We start from the raw sequence: 9133 nt of genomic DNA, 5'->3' as shown, positions 1-9133 counted from the left end.
AGTAGAGTTAAACTTATTAACTTTAACATCCTTAGGTAAATTTGGCAGCTTCGCAACCAATGCCCCTTCCTTTGGAAATATAAACATATGGACCCTTTGATAATGGTACACGAGACTATCACAGACTCGGCTTTTCTCTTTACCATTTGGTCAACCGAGTTGACTATGGCCGATCCCTTTCCATTGGGAAGAGAATGCTTTTCGGGATTTCCTGTGTTACTACTGTCAATGTCCATCAAGTTTTAAGGAAGTTGATCTTAACAAATAGATAAGATCATTAAGGGTCTTGTCATAGCCTATTTCATAGGTGTCCCAAAGTAACTCACTATGTGACTTAGAAAGTGATTGAACCACCGACTTTCTCAAGAATTTGACACCCAACTCTCCCGGCTTCTCAATATGTGACTACATCTCCATGACGTGACCACACCTAGACCTTGTCTTGCCAATAGGGCCTGAGTGATCTTAAACTTTTCAAGAACTTGTGGGTTGGGGAGAATAATTGGAGGAGAAGAAAGAAGTATGGTATCCATGGGACATCATCTTCATTAGGAAACCTTGTTCCAAAAGATTTGGGAAGATCATAGGTGCCTAAACCAGACAAATTTTGGGAGATATTCAAGATAGTTGATTTAAAGTCCTTAATATGACACCCAATATGAAATATTAAGGCTAGGACCCAACAAACTATTTTATAACTTAGAAGAGGGATGCCGTAATCCAAGCTATAAAATATTTGAAGGTAGGTGAATGACGATTCACCAATTTCCACCAAGATAAACGAAATGTATTATTAGGTTTTAATTGGTTTTTGAAACTCCTAGATCTTTGAGATTCATTGAACTGTTCAAAGGCATGTTTCAATCTCTAGTGTGCCCTTCAAGTTTTGTGACTGGGATGCCGAGGATCACAAAACAAGGTGTGAAGTAACCATGCAAATCACTTGGTACCCTTAATAAATTACCCCTCAATCGATGTGCCGGTTAACCACACACGCTCCATCGATACTATGATAAATATTAAGTCACCCTTTGCCTATCTTGTTAAATATGAGTTAGTGTGCCAGTTAACCACACACGCTCCACTAACCGACTTAAACAAAGTGCAAAGTGTAATTTCATGGATTAGCACCTTATTCACATTTTTCCTAAGTAACTAAGATTGGGTATTATTAAGAGTTTAGTTACTTAGTATTATCATTAATACTTTTAATGAAGGGAGAATTCTAGTCCTGTCAAACCCGTTCGGCTAACGACCCTCCACCAGTCAAGCAAGCTGTGGGTGAGAGTGGACACCCATTAAGTTGCCATTTTATAGGCAACAACCTTATACCCACCTTATAGACCGGCTTCGTGAATGAGGCGTACTAGCGGTAAGACTGACTTTACTCTTATACATATATATATTATTAACTTATAATATTATAAAGTATAAGGGTTGAATTTTAACTTTTAAAATTCTAAGGGCTAACTTGGAATTAAAGTATTCATAAGTGAAAACTTTTCAAATTCCAAAACTTGAGGGCAAGTTTTGAATCTATTCAAAACTAATTAATTCCATAACTTATGTGTTTAAAGTAGTTTTAATCCAAAAACTCTTCAAGTTCCATAACTTGAGGACAAGTTATGGAAGACTTTAAACTAATAAAAGAACTAACTTTTTCTTAATTTTATAACTTATGGATTTAATTATGGTTACATATTTTCCTTTAATGAAGTGACTCTTGAACTTCCATAACTTGAGGACAAGTTATGGAGTCATAAAAAAATATTCAATGACACAAGACTCTTCATTTTGTAACCATTGCCAACTTTTACGAATTTTATGAGTCTTTAATGTGACTCTTCATGTAACTTGAGGACAAGTTACACAAACACATTTTATACTCAACTCTTAGATTAAAATGGATTGAAAACAACTATTTCAATTAACTTTTCTATTAATCTAAGCAACTCATAAGAACAAGATAATTCAAATGAAACTTTTTCATGTAATTAGTCTAAACCTTAAACTAATACAAAACATGAATCTATTGACAATTATCTTTGAAAAATGGATTAGCATGAACATTACCACATCAAAAACAAGTTTATAAGTTCAAAAACAACTTAGGGTAATGTTCCTAGTCCATTTCTAGCCAAAAAAGTCGAGTTTATGCTGTCTGGGGGTCCAACTCGTCGAGTGCATGAACCAACTCGGAGAGTTGGATCGAATTCATCACTTTTTAGGCATGGACTCGCCGAGTCTCCTGATGGACTTGCCGAGTCTGATGACCAGACAGCAAGAAATTCGATTTTTTTAAGCAGTTTTGCAAGTATAACAAGAAAACAAGCCTAGGCTCTGATACCACTGTTGGGTTTTGAGCATTCTAACACTCCTAAGTGTACATGCAACCCTAAATACCTTGGATCTATGTTTTCTCTATTATACATGCAAATAAGAACTTCCAAGGTATTATCCTAATCTAGCATACAAAACAATGACTATAGCAAGATAGAATACATACCTCTTTGATGTAGAAAGTCTTCATGAAGCTTGAGTGCCTAGTGCCCCAAGTGTGACACCTCAAATGGAATCACAATCACCAAAACACTTAGAATAACTTGAGAGAATTCTACAACTCATGAAATCGGCTAGCCCTTTTTACTTCACACACTAGTGGTCGATTTTGGTCAAGAATAAGATGCTTATATAGTTAGGGTTACACCATGTAAACCCTAATTAACATGGCCTTTCATTTCCATGATCCATGGGTACAAATACACCATGGAGCATCCATGGATCATCCTATGGGTTTTAGCCCAACTTGATTATCCATGGAGCATTAGCCCACTATACAAGTATGGATGATTTACACAATCAACCCATATATTTAATTAGTCTTCTTTTGATCACTTAATTAATCCTAGATTAATTCTTGATCAATACTAATTAAATAATCTTATTATTCTTATTATTAATATACTAGAACTTATAATATATTAATAACCATAAGTGTCTTATTTCTCTCATTTTAGTCTATCCAAGTGCATGATGGTATGCAACCCAAATGGACCATGCCGGGTCGGGTCAAGTCTTACCAATTATAGTTATGGACTTAGACATTAATCCAACAGTTCTTTCCTCCACAGTAATAGCAGTTCACTCCAGAATCCCCTTCAGCTTTCGGCTCTTTCTTTGCTTCTTCTGCCTTCGGTTCCTCCCTCACTTTTTCAGAACTATAGCTTCCTTTCCAATTTCGGTTCTTATTGGTAGGAAACCTTTTCTTAATAAACCTCTTTGGATTTGACACCATCATTGCATAGTCTTCAGAGGTAAGGTCATAGTCTTCTAACTTAAGGTCTTCATCTTTCATCACACTTTTGCTTTTTGAAAGAAGGTCCAAGGAACCCAAGCTTGAAACCACATTCTTCTCCTGCAAGACAATCTTTTCTTGGGATTTCAAAATTCCTACCAGCTTAGCCAATGAATAAGATTTGAATTTCTCATGAGCTTTAACAGTGGACACAACCGCTCTCCACTCAGATCTAAGACCATTCAAAAATGTAACTTTTTGTTCAATCAACTTCCTTTCAATATCGTGTTTAATCATCTTACTGAGAAGATGATTGAAGGGATCGAATGTCTGAGTAACAGTTTCCTCGGGATTCTGCTTAAATTCTCCAAACTCAGATAAAAGTAGGGTCTGAATGGAATGCTCTAGATCTTCATCTATGGAATATAACTCTCGTAGCCTATCCCATATTTCTTTGGCAGTGCTGCATGAACTCACTAGCCTGAAAGTATCTGATTGAAGAGCGAATCTGATTAGTCTCAATGCTTTAATATTGCACTGAAACTTATCCTTTTCGTGTTGAGCAATATCTTTTACGTCCTTCAACAGATCATTATACTCTTTCTATGTTTTAATGATTCTAGACGTTGCTGAATGAGCGAATGGTCCAGACACGATTGCTTCCCAGATAAGGTATCCATTGTCTTCAGATCCAATGACATAATCTTCAAAGTGATGTGCCTAGACTTCGTAATCCTGGGTGTAAAGGATAGGAATCTTCGTCGTTGATCCAATGTTATTTGAGATGTTTATGGGATTTGATTGTGACTCATCCATGCTTGATCGTAACCTGTTTGAAAGATCAGACTTGTAATATATATATAAGATTAGGGCAAAACAAATAAATGCTGAGTTACGTCAATTATGGGATGACGGCTCAATAAATATTAGTTAATGCGGAATAACCTTAATCGCAACCTTTTCACAGAAAAGATGTGTATGAATTACACAGCCTCCTGCTCTGATACCAATTGATCAGCTATTAATAAACTTAAAGATCGATTAGATCTTCTTAACAGGTAATGCGATGGATGTAAAAGCAGTAAATAGCACAAGTATGGATCAATATGTGTCGAATGATTAGATCAAACAGTCCTCAGCAGATCTCGACTAAGAACCTCCGCTGTAGAGGATATTAGGGTTACAAGAACGATAACGATAAACTTGCTGAAATAATACTCTGATCGTTCTATTCTATCGTTACCTTCTAGGATGCATGCAAGCTCCTATATATACTAAAACCTACGAAACTCACGGATGGACAGGCCCATACCGGAGATACAAAATGGACTATCTAACGAGCCCAATAGACGCAACTCATTACACAAAACATGACCTAACACAGTCTCTTTGTTCTTTTTCACAGATGGGCTACTTGGCTACTCAACATCATCTTCTGTTAAATCAAAACATAAATAACAAAATCACATATTGTTTATTACAAAAGATAGAGCAAATAATATTATGTGTCTTATTACCTCCATCTGCATCATTTTTGAAGCATTAGGCTTTATAGAAATTGTGCTTTGTCCACCTGAGAGAAGGAAAGTGAAACAACTTAGAAATGTTCAACAATATAAGAGACCACATGACATACTAACTGAAAATAACACCTATCAAATGAAAAAAGAAGATTGATTGTTGAAGAGAGGGTGTTCCATGAGGTTGTGAACCCTAAAGTTGCAAACATTGGAACCATCATTTGGCTAGCATCATCGTTTTACACATAAAACTTCATTTAGACATTTTATCGAACACCTGGCGGGCAAGAAGAAGAAGTGTCCGATTTGCACTAGTGACACTTTATAAATTTACCCAAGTATATCCTTGAAGAATATGGAGTTGCTGCCGGAAGTAAGGGAACTTAATAAACAATCTGCAATTGCAAAAATCGGGCTCAAAGAAGTAGCTTGCAACAGCCTAGTCGGATAGTTTCCAAAAAATCATCCAATCGGATCATTGATCAACAAGGATTGAGTCAAAAGAATTAAGACCAAAGGCACTGAGTCATGATTGAATAACTAACATGCGAGGTTCATGTCGACGCGATTTCCGCCACCTGATCCAACTGCCACCTGCATCCTCGTTAATCCGAGTCACCGAGAAGAACTAACCTTCGTAGATTGAAGCAACTGAATCAGGGATAAGAACTATCCTCGTTAAAATCAGCTTTACATGGCGTCGGAGATGGAATCAGGGAGAAGAACCTTCGTAGATTGAAGCAACTGAATCAGGGAGAAGAACTATCCTTTGTACACTGGAGTCGTGATACCTTCCTTATTCGAGAAGAAGGGTGGGTCGGTGATGGAACTCAAATTCTCATTTCGAAGAACAAGATGCAAAGTAGGGAAGAACGAGATGTAAAGTAGAGATATGAAACAGTTATAAATCCATCCCACATCGTTGGTGGGAGCATTCTTTAGAGGCAGAATTACGCTATAAAAAAAGCTTGTATCTATTAGAAAACCAATCCAAGCTATGTTAGCAAGCTGGCTCCTTTGAGCTATCGCGTTTCTTAAATTTAGCTGGTCCGATTAGGGTCCGAGGTGGTCCGATTTAGACCAATATTGACCAAGGCCGATTAATTAACCCTCTAACACCTATTCGTAAGCGGTTGGTGGCCGCCAAGCGCCTAGGCGCTGATTAATCGGCTGCCTAGACCGATTTTTACAACACTGATATATATATATATATATATATATATATATATATATATATATATATATATATATATATATATATATATATATATCATACAATCTCCCTTTCCTCGACCTCCTTTTCATCTCCAACTTGTCTATTTCCCTTGTTTCTCACTTCTCCAGCGAAGAGAGCCACCACAGTTGACTGTGGCAGCTTCTCCGCCTCTCCCAGTCGTGACCCACGACCATCCAACATCCCAAATCCTAATCCACAATGGGTGTTTTCTGTTCTTGATTTTGGATCTGAAATAAAACCTAAATCCAAAGTTAAAGGTGAAGGGTAGATCCGAAACAAAATCCATACACAAAACCTTACCTAAGACGAAAACCCACCATCGATTCGAAGAGAAACGAATACCCTCCATTGATTTTGGATCTGAAATAAATCACTACACTTGTTTCCTCCTGTTTTTCTTTCCTGCTGGCAAGAATGAAGAGAAAGCAAGTTGGTGGTCAGAGGGAGTGGCAACATTTGGTGGCTGTAACTCACAACAACAGCGGTGGTAGCAAGCTGTTTGGGTGGCAGAGCGACGGGACTAGCGAGGTTTCCTCCTTAGTGGTGCGGTATGACTGGAGAGAAGTAACGAGGGTGGAGAGGTCATGTACGGTGGTGAGAGGCGGCGTTGAGCGAATGCGATGGGCGGAACAAGGTTGGCAGTCGACGAGCTCACATTCATCTCCATCTCTTGTCATCGTTGCAGATTCAAAGGGGGGTGTGGATGGAGAAATTCGCGAAAGGCAGTGATTAACGGTGGTAGTCAACGACTACCTTCCCCCGTCGTCGACTGTAGTGGCTCGGACTGGATATGGTGGAACATCGGTAAGTTGGTGGTGATGTTAGCATACAACTGAAGTGGAGTTTACGGTGGTCGTGGTGGTGCTTTGACAGGCGAAGAGGTGGTGGATCTTCACTGTGGTCACCACAACAACACCACTGGTGCTCCATTCTTTGTTTGTGAAACAGTGATGGAAGGAAGAAAGAAGATGAATCAAAAGAGAGGGAGTTGTGAGATAAGAGAGAGAGAGAGAGAGAGAGAGAGAGAGAGAGAGAGAGAGAAAGAGAGAAAGAGAGAAAGAGAGAGAGAGAGAGAGAGAGAGAGAGAGAGATTTTATTTATGTTTTATTTTTAATTGTTTTTTAATTCTTGTAATAAAAGAAAAATGGAAAATAAAATAATAAGGGGCAAATTCGTCATTATAAAAACGTTCATAGGAAATTGGACTAAACTTGCAACAAAACGAAATTATTGGACCATCCTTGCAAGCCAAACCCATTTTGGACCAAAGTTGCTAGTTTTGACATACCACAGGGACCATTTTTGCAATTTTGTCTAATTGGATTGATTAAAAATAGTAAGACTAAAGATGAAAATGTTCAAGGTTTAATGTTGACCAATTCTAGAACCTCCCAATAGGGGGACGGTTCTAGAGGGAGATATTTGAAAAATCTACACGTAAGTTGCAAACTTTAATGCAAAAAGAAGTGTTCAAGGAGTGTACCTTGAATTAGAAATCAATGTGGAATTGTTTCTCGTAACAAAGTTCCAGTAGGACATTCTGTAATATCTAAGGATTAGTATTTGAGACTTTAGAATCTTGATATCATAGGAGATTAATTTGTGTTAAGTTGAATTCCATCACATCTTTGATAGAGAATTTGGAATTGTGAAATGAGTATCATTGGAATAATGTGCAGTTTATCTGTTCACAAAGGAAGGACCATAGAGAGGCATAATATGCATGTTCATAACATGGCATGAATGATGTTTAATTCAAGTGTTTAATTGATTACTCAAAACATTATACAATGAATAAAGTCATATTTATTATAGTGATTAATTACTATAGATTATTTATATTCATTAGATTTGAGGCCATAGTTAATTAGTTTATTATTGTATTTCACTTTGCATGTTTTACTTTCTGAATGATTTGATTATTCAAAATTCCATAGTCAATCATACTTTTAGAAGTAAGTAGTGAACTAAGATTGTCATGAATTGAATTGTAGATTGTCTAGTGGTTTCTACCATGTTCGTGAGTACTTAAAAAATAGAGATTTTGAGTATTAGATAAACCCATGCTCAGAGAATTACTTCATGGATTCTATCACGAGTAATTGTGAGATGATAATATCTTTTATTCTTAAAATGGACATATATGAGTTGTAATTTGTAAGTGGGTTGTGCATTGGTGTTATGTAAACACATTAGTAACTTGATGTGATAAAACATATTGTGATGAAAAATTTGGTGGGTAAAGGATACAAGCATATGAGACAAAGTTTATTCATTCCTTTTGCTTGACAGGAAAAGCGATATCTTTCGGCCCTCCACGATTTAGTGTTGACTTATAGTGTTAGGCCCAACCAGGACTAATTTGATGTGTTAAATTAGAAGTCTTATGATGTCATCAGAAATCAGAAATTAGGAAACAAGGTTTGGGAAATGAGATTGATTCTAATCCATGTCTCATGTTTGTATGATATCTTGAACAACGGAGGAATATTTGATCACTTATTTAAGGATCAATATCTGATTGGATCTGAGTTTGAAAATTTCTTTGGAAAGCACACTTTACTATTTGATTTAGAAGTTATACATGTAATTTTGTTTTACACTAATCCAAGTGGGAGACTTTTGGATTAGGTGTCATCAAACTTAGTAATTGACAGGAATGTTTTTTGGAGAAAGAGAGAGAGTGTGTGAGAGAGAGAGAGAGAGAGAGAAAGATAGAGAGAGAGAGAGATGGATTTATTAACTTATTATCTGATTAATAAACTAATTAGAAATCAAAATAATTTATTTATTAATATATTATGAGAATAATACATTAATTAGATACATTATTATTTAGGATTAATTAAAAATAAAAGGACTAAAGATGACAATGTTTAAAAGTTGAATGTTGACCATTTCTAGAACCTCCCATGATGGGGACGATTCAAGAGGGAGATACTTGAAAAATCTACATGTCAGTTGGAAACTTTAATGCAAAATTAAGTGTTCAAGGAGTGTACATTGAATTAGAAATTACCAAGGAATTGTTTCTAGTAACAAAGATCCAATGAGACATTCTGTAATATCTAAGGATCAGTA

General features: G+C 36.5%; 1 long non-coding RNA gene across 2 annotated transcripts; it reads right to left on the bottom strand.

Moving 5' to 3' along the window:
- Positions 1–4678: 4678 nt before the first annotated feature.
- Positions 4679–5758, bottom strand: LOC145050338 (uncharacterized). Of its 2 annotated transcripts, XR_013683403.1 has the most exons (4): positions 5542–5758; positions 4948–5448; positions 4813–4868; positions 4679–4730 (listed from the first exon to the last, which is right to left on the bottom strand). It is a non-coding gene; the product is annotated as an uncharacterized LOC145050338 (long non-coding RNA). The 2 variants fall into 2 exon arrangements; XR_013683402.1 differs by having other exon boundaries at positions 4813–5448.
- Positions 5759–9133: the final 3375 nt, after the last annotated feature.

This window comes from Lactuca serriola, chromosome 5 (genome assembly GCF_051521515.1).
Source record: "Lactuca serriola cultivar US96UC23 chromosome 5, Lser_US96UC23_V15, whole genome shotgun sequence".
In the NCBI taxonomy this organism is placed as follows: Eukaryota; Viridiplantae; Streptophyta; class Magnoliopsida; order Asterales; family Asteraceae; genus Lactuca; species Lactuca serriola.
Note: the sequence above shows the minus strand (reverse complement) of the source record. Positions and strands in the feature narration are given on the sequence as shown.